Here is an 18090-nt window from a genome sequence, read left to right on the forward strand (position 1 = left end):
GTTTGGATCTCGTAACAATGTTGACAGTGCTTCTTCCTGCTCTTAGTTGTCCACCACCATGCAAGACTGAATATGGCAGGAATTCAGAGTTTTATCTGATGCATTGGTTGTGGGACCACTTAGCTCTATCTATAGCCTGCTGCTTCAGCTGTTTAGTATGCATGCAGTCCTGTGTTGTAACTTCACCAGTTGGCACTTAATTTTTAGTTATGTCTGGTGCTTACCCTGGCAAAGTCATTTACACTCCTCATTTGGACCTGTATTGTCTAATTACTGACTGTCTTGCCAGTAGAAACATTTTACCCTTAATTGCTCTATCAAAACTCCTTATAATTTTGAAATAGTGTTGCTTCTAACTTGTTTGTTTGCATTCTGATGTTGCAGTGACAGAGAAAAAATTATTTTGGGAATTAGCCATATTTAATGCAAAGGAAGGTTAAATTGGAACCAAAAGATAATAAATTCATGTGTTTGCCTTGGAACAAGCCCTTCAATCATAATGATATAAAAGGCCTTGTTTTAAGAGGCAATGAAAATGCGGGGCACCCAATGTCAACCCGTCCTTTGATGAAAAATAATAACTCATGACCAGTCAGAAAAATGGGCGGAACACTTTGACCATCTGCTTAATGTGGAATCCATAAACCTTCTGCTGTACTGTGTGATCACCCAAGCTGTTTAGCAATTGTTCAGTTAAGCCCCCAGTCAAAATTGGACCAACGTTATGTAAATTATTAATTGGCTGAAGATAAGAAGAGTCCCAGCTGTTGCAATATTACCCGGATGTTTTCAATGTTCAAACCCCGTCTGGACTGAAGGCAAATACATTACACCAATTCAGTGGACTGTGGAGAGCCGAACAAATTCCATCTGATTGACAATAAACAATTATCTTTTCAATGCAGGAGAGTGTCCAGTTCAATTTTCTTCATATTAGGTAGGAGAGATGTTGGCGTAGTGCTACTGTCACTGGACTAGCAATCCAGAGGTCCAGGCTAAAACTCTGGGGGCATGGGTTTAAATCCCACCATGGCAATTGGTGGAGTTTAAATTCATTTTAATAAATCTGGAATATAAAGCTGATTTCAGGAATGATAACCATGAAAACTATCATTGATTGTTGTCAGAACCCACCTGGTTCACTGATACCCTTTAGGGAAGGAAATCTATCATCCTAACCTGGTTTGGCTACATCTAACTCCAGACCCCATAGCTATGTGGTTTGACTCTGAAATGGCCATTCAGTTTGAGTGCTATTAGGAATGGTCTTGCCAACAATGCCCACATCCATGATAGAATAAAGAAAAGAAGAGGTCATGGCCAGCAGTAATATCCTATACCTTTGGTTCTTACTGGGCTATATAATATTAGATGAAGGAAAAGGCTTATAATGTTGCCAAAGAGTAGCAAGCCTGATTGGGAGGAATTAGAATTCAGCAAAGAGTGACCAAAAAATTGATAAACTGACCTATAATTCTCTGTTCTCTCTCCCATCTTTCTTGAATAGCAATGTTATGTTTGCTGTCTTCCAATTCACGTGGACCATTTTAGAATCTAGGGAATAGTTGTTTGATAGTACAGAACTCGAGTATTGCTGAAAAAAGTGACTTGTTTTTGTCAAAGCTTTTTGTTTTGCAATCAGTGGTGCTTGGCAGTTAATTGTCAGTCACCATCAACTGGTGTATTCTCCATGGCAATGCCTCTACCAATCAGAGTCCACTTGTCAACCAATTAGCACTCTCTCCTCATACAGAATAGATTTGTTGTTTCCTCTGACGTTGGCATTTTCTTGCAAATTGTCCTGATGAGTGCCAAATCAAAAACTTCGATGAAAAAAATCTCTTTTTTCAGCAATAATCTGGGGAATCTTGGAAAACCAATGTTGCTGCTGCTGCTGCTGCTTGTAGTTTGCTAGGAGATCTGCTGAATTGGTATGTCATGCACATCTATCTTGCATCATCCTCACTTATCCGCTATGGCTCGTCTGTGACCATTCTGTGACATCCGTAATCCAACCACGCTGAGAGGTCAACCTCTTTTTCTACTGCCCTCCACTTTGCTCTCTAGAAGTGATCTCAGTGGCTTTTCAGCTCTGATCAAAAGGCTGAAATGCTGACATTTTCCTTTCTGGATGTCACTTTTTAGAATTCTTTTTGTTCTTGCAATTGCAAGTATGACTTCATTGGTCTAATGGTCTAGATATGGAGTCTTTAGCATATGTCTCACCATCCACATTTCAAAGGCCTCTATTTTCTTCCATAGACCTTTATTTGTTGTCCAGGTTTCTGAGGCATACAGGAAAGTGGATAATTTGGCTATCACTATCCCTCTTCTAATTTTGGCAAAGCATCAACCATCTGCTGTTATCATTTGTACTAAATAGACAAGCTTATCTACTTGTTCCAGTGTGACATAATCCACTTCAATCTTCAGTCTAGTTTCTTCTAATGTTTTCCTTCTAACTACCATTGTTTTTGTCTTTTTGGTGTTCATGCTCAATCTATATTCTAAACTGATAGATTTTACTTGATCTACGATATTTTGTAGGACCTCCTCTGATTCTGCAAATATCCCTGTGTCATCAACAAGTTTGTTGTGTTCTTACCTCCAATTTTTACCCCTGGAAGTACATCTAATTCTCTGAATATTTTTTCTGTCTACAGATTGAATAATTTTGCCAGCAAGCAGCCTTGTCGTAGTCCTCCCTCCACTTGAAACATGTCTGATTGTCCATCTTCTAGCCTGAGGCTTGCTCTTTGGTCCCAATATAGGCTCTGGATAAATCTCACATCTTTATTGTCAGTGTCACCAATGGGAAAACAATGCATCTACTATTGAAACTGCCTCCTCCTTGGATGTAAACCATTTGATCCACAGGGTTTGTCAATTTAGTACTGGAGAAATTATTGCGACTATTTCTTTTAATATAAAGCTTTTGGAGAAAATAGAATGGGAGAGTAAAATACCAAGACAGATAAAAGCAGTTTGTAAAAGCTTTGAAAGTATGTGAAAAGAAAGAGATTAGTAAAAGTAAATTGGTTCCCCTTAGAGGCCGAGGTAGGAGAAATTCTAATGGGGAATAAGGAAATGACAGAGACATTAAACAAATGCTTTGTATCATCTTCGTGGTAGAAGACACCAAAACCATTCCAACAATAGTGGGGAAGTAGGGATCTAGAGAGAATGGGAAACTTAAAGAAAGCCGCATAAGGAAATAAATTGTCCTGGAGAAATTAGTGCAACTAAGTGGACAAATCATGTAGTTTTAATGGCTCACATCCTAGGGTTTTAAAAGAGATGGCTTCAGACATAAGTAGATGCATTGGTTTTGATCTTATAAGATTCCCTAAATTCTAGAACAGTCCCTCGGGATTGCAAGATATCAAATGTAACCTTGCTATTCAAGAAAGGAGGGAGAGAGAGAACAGGGAATAATAGGCCAGTTAGCCTAACATCAATGACAGGGAAAATGCTAGAATTTATCATTTTAGTTATAATAGGGCATTTAGAAAATCATATTGATTGGGCAGAGTCAGCACAGATTTATGAAAGGGAAATCATGCTTAACAAATCGGTGAGAGGTTTTCAAAATTGTAACTAGCAAGTAGATAAGGGGGATCAGTAGATGAAGTGTATCTGGATTTCCAAAAAGCATTCAATAAGATGCCACACAGGAGGTTATTAAACAAAATTAGGACTCTGGGATGAGGTGGAATATCTTAGCATGGATTGAAGATTGGTTAACGAACAGAAAATGGAGAGCAGGAATAAATGGATTATTTTGGGGTTGACAGCCTGTAACTGGTAGGATACTCAGTGATCAGAAATTTACACTCTGTAACAATGACTTTCTTGAGGGGACTGAATGTAATGATTCCAAATTTGCTGCTGATACAAAGTTAGGAAGGAACGTAAACTATGAGGAGGACACAAAGACACTAGAAAGGTACGTCACTGACCATCAGTTTGGGTTCTGTCAGGCCACTCAGCTCCTGACCTCATTACAGCCTTGGTCCAAACATGGACAAAAGAGCTGAACTCAAGAGGTGAGGTGAGTGACTGCCCTTGACCACAAGGCAACATTTGATTGAATGTAGCATTAAGAAGCCGTGGCAAAACTGGACTTAATGGGAATGCGGGCGGGAAGCTCTCCACTGGTTGGAGTCATACCTAGCACAAAGGAAGTTGGTTGTGCTTGTTGGAAGCTAATCATCTCAGTCCTGGGATTGTGCTGCAAGAGCTCCTCAGGTTCTAGCTCAAGCATCTTCGGCTGCTTCATCAATGGCCTGCCCTCCATCATAAGATCAGAAGTGGCGATGTGCTATCATCAGCGAACAATGTTCAGTACTATTCGGGACTCCTCAGGCACTGGAACAGTCCATGTTCAAATGCAGCAAGACCTGGACAATATTCGGGCTTGGGCTGATAAGTGGCAAGTAACATTTGCGCCACACAAGTGCCAGGCAATGACTATCTCCTACAAGAGAGTATCTACCCATCTCCCCTTGACATTTAATGGCTTTACCATCACTGAATCTCCCACTATCAACATCCTGGGGGCTACCATTGACCAGAAACTGAAATGGACCAGCCATATAAATACTGTGGTTACAGAGGCTGGAAATTTTGCGGTGTGTACCTCACCTCCTGACTCCCCAAAGCCTGTCCACCATCTACAAGGCACAAATCAGAAATGTGATGGAATACTCTCTACTTGCCGGGATGAGAGTGGCTCAAACAAGACTCAAGAAGCTCACCACTACCCAAGACAAAGCAGCCTACTTGATTGGCACCCCATCCGCCATTTAAACATTTACTCCCTCCACTACTGAAGCACAGTGACAGCAGTGTGTACCATCTACAAGATGCACTGCAGCAACTCACCAAGGTTCCTTCAAAAGCACCTTGCAAACCCACGACCTCCACCAATTAGAAGGACACTGGCAACAGATGCATGGGAATGCTACTACCTGCAAGTTCCCCTCCAAGCCATACACCATCCTGATTTGGAACTATATTGTCGTTCCTTCACTGTTGCTAGGTTAAAATCCCGGAATTCCCTTCCTAATAGCATTGTGGATCTACCTACACCACACCACTAGACTGCAGCAATTCAAGAAGATGGCTCACCATCACTTTCTCAAGGGCAATTAGCAATGGGCTAGCCAGTGATGCACACACCCCTTGAAAGAATAAATTTTTAAAAAATGATAGGCTAAGTAAGCAAGCCAGAACATGGGCGATGGAGTATAATGCGCTGACGTATTAAGTTATCCAATTTGGTAGGAAAAACAAAAAAGCAGATTTTAGTTTTAAATGATGAGAGACTGGGAATTACTATTATTAAGAGGGACCTGCATGTGCTTGTACACAAATCACAGAAAATTAGTGTTCAAATACAGAAAGCAATTCGGAAAGCAAATGCTATGTTAGCCTATATTATAAAGGGATTGGTGCGTAAGAGTAAAGGCCCACAAAATTTGGCTCAGTAGTGCCAATGTTGTAAGTGGCATTTTGATACCAAAATGATGTCCACTCTGTGTGCTTATGTCCACTTCCTTTCGACCCATATCGGATGCCATTTTGGTGAGGGTGTTAGGAGCGTGCACTGGAAGTATGGAGAGTATTCAGCTCATGACACTAATCTGTGTGTAATGTTGATTTGATACCAGCACAGCATTTTTGACCTCACTGCTCCAAATAATGCCCTCTCTTAAACATGCACAACTGAACATGCACTTAGCAGCAGGAAGGAGCCTTCTCCTACCAGCATTATTTAAAGGGATCATTAACTCCTTTTAGGTTAGTTGTTGATTGATTTTTGCTGGCTCCATCTGAGTGTGTGGAAGTGTTGTGAGTTTCCTACTGCTATTGAAAGTCAGGGAAGTAGGGATGCCAACCTTCCAAGATTGGCCTGGAGTCTCCAGGAATTGAAGCTCAATCTCCAGGGCACTGCTGGGTGCAACCCTGGAGAAAACTCATCAGGTCATTAAAAAAAGGATTTTTTTCATCATTTTCATTTCTCTTTACCAGATATAAAAATATTGAAAATTGGATAAGAGGCTGTTTGGCTGAAAGTCAAGCACCATCCAACTGGGCAATGAGTCTTTTTTGCTTTCCAATTGGCGTAGGAGGATGGTATGTCACAAGAATGGATCTTTTGGCCGAAGAATGTTTGGACCGTGGGGTGGGTGGGTATGGGGCAAGTCATGTGATGAAAGCTCTAGGAATCACAGTTGGCAACCCAACATGGAAGTCTGCATGTGTTGAAGGCTTTGGTTTTGACTTCAAGGGTTCTGGTTAACCCATTGCTCCCAATCATGGATGCTGCATTTATCACTCCCTTGGCGTACTAGAATAAAAGGAAGGCTGAGCAGAGATAACACTGAAGTGGGCAAGCTGATCATAAAAGAAAGAGGAAAGGGAGAAGGGTTCTTGGCAGTAAGTCTAATCCACCTGAGGTCTTCAGGAAATATTTATTTTACCTCAGACTAAGTCAGGAACAGTGTATGCATCATCCCTGTTTTACAGAAGAGGTGCTCATGGAAATCTGCCCCCTCCTGCAGGCAGACCTGAAGGGCAAGGACAGCACTACCAGTGCCCACGATGGTGACCGTAGTCATGAATTTCTTAGCTTTCTTAGCTTGGTGTTATTCCAGACTGGTGCAAATGACATCTCCCAGTTCGCTGCTCACTGCTGCATAATGGAGATGGCTCTTATGTCAGGAGAGCGGAGTACAATGTGTTCTGTCTAACCAGTCAGAAACAGATGGAGCATTCTTGTGGCTTTGATAGATTAGCAGGCTTTCCCATGGTGCAGGGTGCCAATGACTTTACACATATGGCTTTTCAGGCACTGCATCTAACTATGAAAATGTACCACGATCACAAAGGGTTCCACTCCCTGAATGTACAATTAGTGTGCGACCATACTCACCACATCATGCAGATAAACACCCATTATCCTGGCAGCAGTCGTGATGCCTTTATTCTGTGCCAGTCTGCATTTTTTTCAGTACTTGACTCACCAGTTCAAACCAGGGCTGCTAGATGACAAGAATTATTCACTGACCACCTGGCTGATGACTCCAGTGTGTAATGATTAGCATACATATAATGAGAGCCATGCTGCCATCATTGAGCAGACCATTGGGGTGCTCAAGCAGCAGTTCTGATGCCTGGACTGGTCTAGAGGAGCCCATCAGTACCTGCTGGAACATGCATTGCAACTCATAATGGTCTGCTGCATCCTGCATAACCTCACCATCATGAGGGTGCAGTCCTTGCTGACAGGGATATGACAAGCAGCTGAGGAGGAAGAGAAGGAAAAGGAAGAGAACAAGCAGGAAGAGTGGAAGAGGCAGTCAGCACATGCTGTTTTAGGTTGCGTTGTTCATGATTATGATTTCTGTGAACGCAACACCAAACCTCTATTCTAGAACGTTCACACATCTTGGACTGCATTTTATATTCCCCCCATGTATGTTTTCACTGGAGGGAGCATGTAAAATCAAGTGGGTGGGGTGCTCACCCTACTCCCTTCCCACCCACCCCCACCACCTTCCCACCTGTCCCCAAGCTCACCCCCATAAAACAGCAGGGTGGGGGGATGGGCAGGTGCCGAAATCGGTAGCTTGCCCGCCATATTTAAGTAGATAATCAAAGTTCAATTGTTACCAGGCAATTGATCCTAATAATATGATGCCCACGCCATAAAACATTTGGTGTGGACAGTCTAGTGGGAGTGGGAAGACCAATTTTTTTAAAAAAAAATTCTTCAAAGGGTGGAAAGAAGTATGGGATTCTATCTTCGGGGGCTGCCCTTGGTGGATCAGGGGCAGCCCCCTAAGATAGAACACCTGCACATCCCCCCCCCCCCCCCCAACCTGCTGCCTCAAAACCACCAACCTGGCCCCGTCCCTAAATTGCCCAAACTCTTCCTGCCCAAGATCCCTGACTTGCCTGTTTCTGGAGATCCATGGGCTTTCTGCTTCCTCATTGCAGCCCCAGCAGTATTCCCTAATGCGTTCTTCGCGTTCCTGGGACTGATGGAGCTGCTGGACGACCTGATTGGCTGGCAGCTCCCAAGGGCAGGACTTGCATCCCAGTAAGGGGCGGAAGTCCCACACTGGCCCTGTTTTGCCACCCCCAGTGCTTTAGGGCTGCGGGGTGGACCAGCGTTGAGCAAGTTGGCTCCATGCCAACTTTGCTGTCCCTGTAATATTCATCGCTTAGCTTTCCTGCATTACTGAGCATCACAGTTTTGTCTTGGCCACAATGCTAAAATAAAACATAATAACATTCTAAACCAACTTTACCATGCAAAGCATCTACCATTTCATGCCAAAGTTAACTAATTAACCTTTTGCATTCCCTTAGGGCCTGTCTTGTGGAAGATTTACCTAGAGTAGGGCTGCTCTACAGTACTACCCTAGCTGCAACCAGGGCTTGGGAGAGGGAGTACCCAAAATACACGAACTCTGCTACATGCTCCCAGTTTAGCATTGGCACGCGCTCGGTCTTCTTCCTTGGCTCATTGTCATAATGGAGATCTTGTCAGGATCAAGAAGTGAGATCAGGCTGATCAGCAGTGCTCTTGGATCATCCAGCATCTCCCCTCCTTCGTTGTTGCCGAGGAATGTGACCCCATGACAGCCAATCACAGGGGGGTCAGCAGGCAGAGGTTAAGTGGCGAGCCACCGCTTTGGCCATTCCTTTTCAGGGAGGGAGGAGGGGTACAGGCACTAGTAAGTGAATGGGACTGTCCCCCTCCTTCCTCTCCTCATTCCTCTCTGTCTTCCTTCTACAGCTCAACAATGAAATGAGCTGCAGCATGAAGATGGTCTTTTTTTTATGCAGGACTGGCAATGAAATATATAAAACAAAACCTGAAAGGTTTTCTTGCAATCTGGGTTGCAATTATTGAACCTTTCCCCCAAATAATGAATTTGCTGTCATCGTGTATATATGGTGTAATGGACAGAACATATTAATGAGGCAGTCACGGAAATCAGTGCTTTCGTCTGCACAGTGTTATAAATAGCTAATGGGATATTTTTCTGTCAAATCAACAATGTTGCATGAAACTGTTAAGATAAAATTTATTTAACAAAAGCTCCAGGAAACCTTATCTTACTCATGGATGAGGTTTCCTGAAAAACGTGAAGGCCGCTTGGGCTTTCCGTCTGCCCACCAACCTTCAGGTTGGATGGGCAGCGTTCTCAAATGGCGCAATTGATTAATTAATGGCCATAATTGGGACGCATACCTGATGTCATCACACATCATTTTACGCGTCGGCGTATCGGGCCCACGCCCGCACACTGACCAGAAGATTCTGTCCATAAAATTTTTAAGGGGCTTGACAGGGCAGACATTAGGTGGATGTTTCCCATGACTGGGAAGTCTAGATCTAGAGTTCACAGTCTCAATATGAGGTATCACCCATTTAAAACTTTAGATGAGGGGAAATTTCTTCACTCAAATTATTGTGAACACCTGGAATTCTCTACACCAGAGAGTTGTGGACCCTCAACCATTGAGTATATTCAAGATGGAGATCAATAGATTTTTGGATACCAAGGCTTTTGGATATCAAGTGATATGGGGATAGTGCAGGAAAGCACAGTTGAGATAGAAGATCAGCCATGATCTTAAATGAATGGTGAAGCATACTTGAGGGGCTGAATGGCCTATTCCTGCTCCTATTTCTAATGTGTTTACAGCTTTCCTTTGTATTGTTCTGTTCAACAGTCGACCAGATTTTCTATTCAAATTACGAACAGAAAAATTACTCCAGTGGAAAATTTTAATAAGCCCCACTGATCTCAGAAAAACTTTGATCTTGTCGCCTGTGAGACTTTATGAATACTATTACTGACTTGATTTTGCCAACAAAGAATCATGAACCACTTGACAGTGGTTGTCAAGATATTTTACTTTCAACTCACCTAATCATTGCATTTCCTTAGTTTCGAATTTTTCAAAAAGATGTGATGGCCACAGAGCTGTTCAAAGAAGTAATGGACTGAAACATGACAGAAATGATGACTAATTGGACACCTTTTTCGCTGATGTGTGCTATACTGTTATCTGATCACAGCTAGCTAGCCAAAGGAACTACCAAATTTAGAATGAGAATGAAAATCAATTGATGAAAGATGCAAGCCATGTGTTCTATTGACAACTTCCTTGAGTTGTTTCTTTAAAGATCAGAAATAACAATAATCATTTTGACCATTTCATATATTTTAATAGAAACATCCACTCCAGCACCACCATTACTGTACAAGTGAATCAAAGAATTGGACTTGTCACATCCATCATGTGCGACTTTCAACAGTGATTGTGGTACAAGTTAGCCTGCAGCTGAAACTTCAAACTTTTCATACTGCCTTATTACCATATAGCTATATAGTCCCAAAGCTTGGACTGTGATTGGAGCTTAATTACTAGTGGAAATCCAGAAATATCTAGCTGGAACAGCTATGAGGAGAATGATGATCATCTGACCTTCAATACTATGGTCTCAACACCACCTATTCAGCATCAACTAATAGCCATATATCACAAATGTCTCACCCTCACTGGATCGCACAAATCGATTTTAGCATTTCCCACCCAGTGGAAACTGGGCTGGCGAGCCGTTAAAATTGAGCAGATCTCCCATTCAGATCTCGATCGGCTCCGATGTTACTCTGTGGGCCTTTGCAGGAAGCCTCATAAATGTATGCAAATCACGGTCCTATTATTTCGATAGGACCCAGATACAATGTTAACGGGGGTGTGAGTGGGGAAGCGGCTTTGGCTTTCCCATTAGGCAAAACCAGGTGTGCAACGAGCCTCAAGGCAGAAGATGCCATTCTAGTAAATCTAAAATTTTTATTTGTGGAGATCCAACTGAAAGATGCTCCCAAAACCCCTACCCCTCACCTTACCTAGAAGCCAACAAGTGGTTAAGGGCAGCTCAATCTTCCCTTGCCGGCAGACACTAGCTAAGTGTACCTGCAGCATTTAAATGCAACTTGGGAATTAAATTCACCATGACCTCCTGCTGTCTCTGCCAGACAGAAAAATCAACTTGCTGGAGTAATTTCCAGCTGGGTTTCCAGCCTTGAATTGAAATTTGCCTTATTGTCTACAACACTGGCCAAAGAATCATTCTGCTACTTTGATCATGCCATTTGAAACCTATATAAACACACATTAATTGGATATTCTGTGTTAACCTTTGATCACCTAAACAGAAGCACCAAGAAGGATAATTACATGAATGCTGCACTGATCATCAGATTGACAAAGAATTTTCTGCAAACCACCTGACTGCTATCATACAGTGCCAGAGGTCATCTTGTTTCAAGTCCATTAAGACCATAACAGCCATGTGGAATTGATTGATAAAATAATAAATTAGAATTAGTTTAAGCTATGATCAGGAACAATACATCCTCATTACAAATATCTTGCTATCTTTATTAATAAATTGATTATTCCAGGCGAAATTAGTTTAAATTTTAAATCTATGTAATTTTCATTCCATTCAAAGTGTATCTATTAACCATTCATAAGATAATATTAGGTACTTGAATAATATAAACCTAGTTTATGTAGATAATTTAGATATGCTGATTAATTTAAGAAACCATTCATTAATTTGCAGTACAACAGTAAACTCTTTTGTAGATTTCATAGTTTGGCTATTGATGTTTTTTCTAACGGTTACTGCTTACTAGAGTTACTCGTGAAAATATTTTTTAAAACAGTGATCACACTTCAAAAGTACTTAATTGGCTGCAGAGTGCTTTGGGAAGGCCTGGGATTATGAAAAGTGCTACATTAGTACAAGCCTGTCTTCAGTATGTGCAATTGTGTGCCATGCTACGTTGAAATGGAATTCAGGTTTTTATCTGTAATTGAATGGATTAAAATGTTTTATAGAGAACATGTTAATTTTAGTTTAATATGATAAATTAAGGCAGAATAATAAGTAATTATTCTGACTACTGTTTAGCGAGAACACAATGATCTCTGAGAGTAACTCAATCACCCTGCAGAGCTGGATTGAATTTTTAATCAGAGATTAAAAATGCGAGAAATCTCCCCGTTATGTGATAGAAGTGATCAAAGCATTTTATGGATCATAGCATTGTTCTTTATGAATGCATTGCATTAACCTCAGAACTTGATCTAGGGTTGCTATACAAAAAGACAGAGTACTTAGCACAGATGAACTTTATATTCAAAGCAATGAAAAGAGATTAATACTATTTTTAACTGAAGTAGGCTACGATCTCTCTTATATATCGACGATAATACTTGCTGGTAAGGAATTTCAATGACTTCCTTTCAAGTTCCCAGTAACCCTGAACATTTAATAAAATTGAACAGAGGATATAGTCACCATATATTGCAAAGTGTTAGTTCTGATGTTTTGTTGTATGGAACATACCAGTTGTTCTCATGTAAAGTTCTGGAGTAAATCAGTACAAGAAATAAGATTAAAAACAAAACAAAAACATCAAAGATGCACAGAAGGTCAATTAACATTTAAAAGATAAACAGATTAATACTCTAGCTGTGACTCTTCATAAAATGTTAAATACGAGCATATGAAATGGGAGCAGAAGCGGCCACTCAGCCCTTTGAGCCTGCTCTACCTTTCAATAAGATCATGGCTTATCTGTTGTTGCGTTTTGATTTCCATATTCCCATCTACCCTCGATAATCTTTGGTTCCCTTGCCTAACAAGAATCTATCTACCTCTGCTATAAAAATATTCAATGTCCCCGCCTCCACCACCCTCTGAGGCAGAGAGATCCAAAGTTGCACAACCCTCAGAGAGAAAAACTTTCTCCTCATTTCTGTTCTAAAAGGGCGACCCTTAATTTTAAAACAGTGCCCCCTAGTTCTGTACTCACCCACAAGAGGAAACATCCTTTCCATGCCCACTGTGTTGAGACCATTCAGGATCTTATATACTTCAATTAAGTCACACGTCACTCTTCTAAACCCCAGTGGAAACAAACTGCAAATTGGCTGCACTTTTACAACCTTACAATAGTGACCACACTTCAAAAAGTACTTAATTGGTCGTAAAATGCTTTGTGACATCCTGAGGTCATGAATGGCTCTAAAAACAAGCACTGGAAAGTCTGTCTTTCTACATGAATTACTTTTTCCAGACTTTTTTACGTTGTGGCTGCATTTTGCATTAGTTTTGTTTTACTAAATTTGCTAAACAAGTGAATTTCTCTTGGCTGAAAAGATTTTAGTTACCTTTTCTATAATTTCAATTGATCTTCCATGCTATTGTACATGAGGAATAGTCGCCAAGTGTAATTTTTAGGCATAGTGAAATTAGAAGTGGAAGCTGATTGAACCATGGTGCATAAACTTAATTTAGTCATTATTTCAGCGTCATATATTCTGTCTTTTATGTAACACTTTGATTTTAGTTATAATTGTTTAGTAGCAAGGCACATGACTGCTTGGGATATGGAGAGATTGAGTTGGTTGGAATAAAGAAGTTTATCTGCAGATCAGACAGGGGAGCTGAAGATGCCAAGAAGAGGCGTCATTGATGAACATCCACCGCCTCTGGTCTATAGAATTCCACAGACTGACAACACTCTGAAGGAATTTCTCCTCATCTCAGTCCTAAGTGGCTGATCCCTTGACCAGAGATTAGGCCCCCTAGTTCTAAACCCTCCAGCCAGGAAAAACAGCCTGTCAGCATTTACCCTGTCAAAACTCTCTGATTCTTTTATGTTTCAATGAGATCACCTCTCATTCTTCTAAACTGCAAAGAATATAAGCCAATTCTACCTGATTTCTCCTCATAGGACAATCCTCTCATTCCAGGGATCAATCTAATGAGCCTTTGTTGCACCAAACCTAAGGCACATGTATCCTTCCTTAGGTATGGAGACCAAAACTGTACACAGTACTCCAGGTATGATCTCACCAAAGCTTGTACAGTTGCAGCACTCTTTACTCCTTTGCTCCCACCCATTTGCAATAAAAGCCAACATACCATTTGCCTTCCTAATTCCTTGCTGGACTTGCATGTTAACTTTGACCTGAATTTTCCTTGGACAGTTCCTGGCTCCACAAACCTGACCAGGAAAATGCACGCCGGAACTTCCAATTTTCATTCTGGTTTGGGGGGGGTGGGGGGCGGTGAAATGGGAGTTGTGGTGGTGGGAACAATGCCCAAAAACAGTGCAGAGGCAGCAAAGGATGTACCAGGTGCAGAGGTGGGCTGCGTGGAAAGGCCCACCTTGGTGCTCCAGGACTTTGTTTCAACTGTGAAAAGGAGAATGAAACAAAAAAGTGCCCTCCAGCACTCACCCCTCATATTCCCTCACCCCCACAAACTCCCCAAGCCCCATCTATGCAACCCATGCCACCTCAAGCTCTCCACCCACTCCCCATAGCCCTTCATCCCCTCTATGCCAATCTATGTGTGCCTCCATTCACCCAGTATTGCCCTTCATAGCCCCAATGCTTTACTAGTGCCAACCCATGCCCCCCACCATCATCATTTGCCCTTACAGCCTTCATCCCAACTCACCCAGTATCCACCATGGGCAGACCTCAGGACCCATGCTGAGATTTAATAAGGTTCTCAAGTGTCTATTGACGACTTCACTATTAAAAACACTCTGACTAATAAAAACCCGTTCACTACATTCAAATACGTAATCCTTTATGCCAACAAGCATTTGTATTCATAGACCCACATCATAGACATTATAGGCACTTGGAGCTGTCAATCAAACTATGAACTAACAGGCACCAACTGTGATAACGGTAGGTTGTGAAATCAGTCATGCAGCACTAATCCTATAATGCTAACCCACAGTATCTACAGACAGATTGAAATAACAAGCACTGTATTTTTTAAAGCTGCAGTCTTTTTCAAATACTTAAAGGGCAGGAAATTTAAATCCCTTGACAGCTTGATGGTTCCTTTTGACAGCTCCATTTGATCGTTCCCTTTAACAGGTCCAATAAGCCTGACAGTTTCAATGAGTTTATCCACTTTTTACACACATTCATGTTTACTTTTAACAATCCCAAAGGCCACCTGACCTCCCCGAAAGATGTTCCAAGACCACATCCAAAAGTGTATTCTACCTTTCCAAAGAATTCAGCATCTTTAGACCTTCTCATACCAGGTCTAAAGTGCACAAGTTGTGTTTTGGACACTGCATTAGCCAAAATCAGATTTGACAGAGGCAGTTGCACTTTAACATGTGCAGTTGCCTTTGTGAACCATGGATGTGCAATTTAGAACCCACCCCTGTTCCCTGCCCCCTGCAGAAATGCTGGAGGCTGGCTTTGGGGACAGGGCTTATGGATTTGCACCTCTGGTGCCATTTTAACTAAGACAGAGAGCCCCTCCATTTGTATGAAAATTCAGGCCTTTGTGATTTATGCATAAGGCCACCCAAGTTCCCTTGGTGAGAAACTATTCATTTAAAAGGAGTCTTTTTTTTCCTATTTTTCCTACCAAAGTAAATAACCTCACACTTCCCCACACTTTACCCCACCTGCCATCTTCTGGCCTACTCAGTTAACCTGCCTATCTTCCTTTACAGGCTCTTCAGGGAAATTTTAATGTGGGTAGCAGATGGGATTATATGTGGGTGGAGGTTAAATTCAATATACATTGAAGTAAGTTGGGAAGTTGGCTTCATCCTGCCAACTTCCAGCTTTTACTCAGGTGGGACAGGGCAGGTGGCCTGTTTAGCCTGTTTTTCAGGTTTAATTGTGGCTGCTCAGGCTTCCTGGGTCAAGTAAAACCGGTCAGATGTTGCAAGATGAAGACTGCGTGGTGGCATAGAAAGTAATGTTACTGGACGAGTAATCCAGAGGCCCAGGCCAATGCTATGGCGACACAGGTTCAAATCTCACTATGGGAGCTGGTGGATTAATAAAACTTGAATTGAAAGCTAGTCTGGTGTTCTTGAAACCATTGTCTACTGTTAAAAAAAAACCTGGTTCACTAATGTCCTTTAGGGAAGGAAACCTTTACCTGGTCTGGCCTACATGTGACTCCAGACCCATAGTAATGTGGTTGACTCTTAACTGCTCTCTGCATTGGCCTAGCAAGCCACTCTGTTCGAGGGCAATTAGGGATGGGCAATGAATGCTGGCCAGTGACACCCACATCCTCCCCAGTGCTCCAAGATCCCAGGATACCTTCACCAGTGATCTCAAATCCTAACACATGCTCTAATGTTCCTAAAGCTTTTTTGTTCCCTTCAAAAAGCTACCTAATCCTGGGATCCACTCCGAGTACTAACAGACCCTACACTTTGGCAGTGCTTCCTGATCTCGAGGCTATCCCAAGGCCAATAAATCATCATGAGTAATACTATAGGAAATTGGTTAATACATAGAAACATTGTGCACCTGTCAGATGACAGCTGCAGTGCAGAATGCACTTTTGTTTTCATATTATGCTTTCATACTCCTATGTTTAAAGTATGAGTTTCTTTAGGTCAGGAAACTTTTTTTGTTCATTGAGTCATTAGATCAGAGAAGGCAGCTGCTGCCTGTATTTGATTTTGCAGTGGAAAATAATGGGGAGAATTTTCCTAGCCCCTTGGGGGCATGTTTGGAGGAAGAGGACCTTGAAAATTTTGAAAGAAATGTGTTGGGCTGGCTTGCCGACATGTTCCTGCCTACGGCTGCTTTTCCCATGGGCAGCTGGGACCAATCCTGGCAACCTGTGAGTCCATGGTGGGAATTAAGCCAATAAAGGAATGCAAACAGAAAATGCTGGAAAGACTCAGTGGATCTGGCAGCATCTGTGGAGAGAGAAACAGTTAATATTTTGAGTCCATATGGCTCTTCTTCAGAGCTAAATTAAGGAAGTTAAAGGTGAAATTATCAGCAATTTTTGCACCACAAGCCAATTTTGCTGGTGTCGAATGGGCCCCCCACTTTGTCACCTTGCCAACCCAGAGGAGGAGGCTGCACAGTGGGTGGTTGGCGCTGTTGGTGATTTCAAGGATCTTTTATGCTTACAGGCAGAAAATATTGCTATGTCAGAGGCTTGCCATTCAATGAGGATTTTCCAGAGACTGATTCTTCGATAGTGCTGGGACTGATGCAGTGACAGTCACTCCCCTGATAATGATAGCAGCTACACCGCCTCCCTGCTGTTCCCATTGCTGGGCCCTCAGCAGCGCTCTCACCTGTGACATAGTGAGGACTGCTGGTCACTTTTGTAGTGGGCCACGTTGTATCCACCTCACATCTCCAGAACCCAGCTAATTGGACAGTGAATGCAGAGGCAGCCAACTGGCAGGTCGTCGCCCATAAAATTAAGCCAGAAGGTGCACTGTGGCAGCGAGCGGACTTGGGACCCAAAAATGCTCTCTGCGTTTCTAGTCCAGTAACATATCTCATGATAATTTATAAATGCTGCTGGCGTGTGGCTGTTTTCATGTTGAAGGAGAAAGTTAGCCATAAGAATGTGCCAGAAAATAATTGCTTAACGCCTTATTGCATCTTTCAGAAGTGCCCCTAAGTACTTCACATGAAGAGCACAGTCACTGTTATATAGGGGGAAGAAAAAGGTTCTAATTGTGCTCAAGGTGTTGTAAAGTTGTCAACATAAATAAAAGGAGTGAAGATTCCCCAGCGCATTGCTTCTTGACATATTATCTTGTAGTTGGAACCAGTGTTTAACTACAGTTCTTGGCCTTGGGCCAAGAGTTCCACGTGGAATTTTTCAATAGCATTATGATCTGTTCTACGTATAGAACATGTGTTTTTTTCATACATTTAGTGCAATGCATAGCTTATGTCATTTATAATGGTTTTGATTACAGTTTCAAACTTTGTTACACAAAGCTGCTCTCCAAGTTCAAATATGAGTTAACTGGTTATTGTAATGTTAGTGGGAATGTGATGAATAAAACATTCCCATTGTCCAGCTGTCCCTGTTAAGGAAATACCGTATAGTGTTTGGGGAAGGATGCTTCTTGTTTACAAACAAATTTAATTGACATGTTGGATGTACTATAAAAACTGCATCAAAGTTTTACACTCACGGCATCTAATTGTTTATCTCCT

The 18090-nt window shown here is 41.8% G+C and overlaps 1 protein-coding gene across 2 annotated transcripts in view; it reads left to right on the forward strand.

Annotated features, from left to right (window-relative positions):
* The window catches only part of kcnh1a (potassium voltage-gated channel, subfamily H (eag-related), member 1a), a 303671-nt gene that overhangs the window by 172365 nt on the left and 113216 nt on the right, over positions 1–18090 (forward strand). The window lies entirely within an intron of this gene.

The sequence above is a fragment of the Carcharodon carcharias genome, chromosome 2 (genome assembly GCF_017639515.1).
Source record: "Carcharodon carcharias isolate sCarCar2 chromosome 2, sCarCar2.pri, whole genome shotgun sequence".
NCBI lineage: Eukaryota > Metazoa > Chordata > Chondrichthyes > Lamniformes > Lamnidae > Carcharodon > Carcharodon carcharias.